Below are 1,676 nucleotides of genomic sequence, written 5' to 3'. Positions count from 1 at the left end.
TGTCTCTGTGCAATATTTGTGTTTTTTTTTTTTTTTTTTTTTTTTTTTTACTTGACACACAAACGTTGCCTTTTCGCAAAGTTTGAACTTAGATTAAGATGAAGTAAGTTCTCTACATGTGGCTCTTAACTCGAATCTTTTTTTTTTTTTTTTGAAGTTTTTAAGTAGCTATAAACTAAAAAAAAAATAATAGTTTTTTTGTGGGGTAGTTGATTACATGTTCCAGCTCCAGTTAATGTCTTTACATGAATTAATTTTTGTAAATATTAAAATGACCCATTCAGCTGTGTTTATGACTCAGAACTGAGACGTTTTAAGGCACAAATTACATGCAAAGTCACAGACAGTAGAGTTAATGAAGACTCTTAGGTGCAGTTCATTAACGGTGAACTTCATACTTCTTTTTTCTTTGTCATCAGTTAAGCGAATGCATTCATAACCTCGGTAGATTTTGTTTGAAAAATATTTTCATTCAAACGAGCTAAATTTATCCTGAGTCTATCTACCTACCTGCAGAGATATACAACACCAGATATTTGTGTTTTGAGAAATAGGTTTTTATTGATCTGATGAAAGCGGAAAATAATAAACAGAAATAAAAGCTTGAAAACACCAGTCTTTGTGTAGTTAATCTGCATAATGTTTTATCTGGTGAAGTACTAATTTACTGAATATAACTAATCAAAAGTTAGGAAACACACTTCCAGTTTAGTTATGTTTATTTGATAGAAACGGATATAGTTCCAATACCACTGATTTAGTAAAAAATATGTAAATAAAGCTGCTAACTTGACATGCGCTCTGAATGAATTTATTTTAAATTATTCTTTAGCAAATGTGAGATTATGCCTCTGCCATAGCAAAATGTTTCATCATAAGGCTTCTTCACACATCTTTCCCTTTGCCAATAAATGTTGTGTGCGCTGTAAGCTTTATATTGCATATGATTTTAATTTAGCAGGCTTTTTTCAGGTTGCTTAGGACATTCTGAGTTAAAGTGAGAATAAGTATAAGCTTTTACTGCCCACAAGTCCTGGTCACGGTAATGAACTCCCTGTAATTTCTTGTATTTTACAAAGCATGAATAATCTTTAAACTAACCGTTGCAAAAGTGTTTAACAGACTTCCACGTTAAAAAATGTAATAGCTTCTTTTCTCTGTATTCAATTTTTATGATAGTAATATTCTGAATTTTATCCGGTAAAATTAATTATCTGATGAAAAACAGCTGACTTAAAATATAATGATACTACAGCTGGATGTAGAATTACCATTTTTAAGTGTTTGAGGAAACACTTTACATTCTAAGATTTTTTTTTCTTTTTTTTCTTAGCTTGCAGCTGTGCTTCTTGGCTGAAGAAAGTTTTCAAAATCGCAGCTAACACAACAACTTTCCAGTCCTGCATTTTCTCCTGACAGCTTGTTAAAATACTGATCACCAGTTACTGCTTTCCTTAGAAAACTACGCAGGTTTCACATTGAGGTACAGAACCGCATACACACGGTGTGTGTTTGGCACTATGCTATAAATGAGTGGCATATAGACTGCTTATACAATCATCTTCATAGCCTGTTTAACCTTTTGCAGTTACTATGGAAACCTTGCCACAAAAAAAAAATCAGGTTACCATGAGCAGGTGCATATGAAGTGCAATGTGATTGTTTGTACCCTGGTG

The sequence above is a fragment of the Poecilia mexicana genome, unplaced genomic scaffold, assembly GCF_051168715.1.
Source record: "Poecilia mexicana isolate PSO_F unplaced genomic scaffold, ASM5116871v1 scaffold_17, whole genome shotgun sequence".
Classification (NCBI taxonomy): domain Eukaryota; kingdom Metazoa; phylum Chordata; class Actinopteri; order Cyprinodontiformes; family Poeciliidae; genus Poecilia; species Poecilia mexicana.
Note: the sequence above shows the minus strand (reverse complement) of the source record.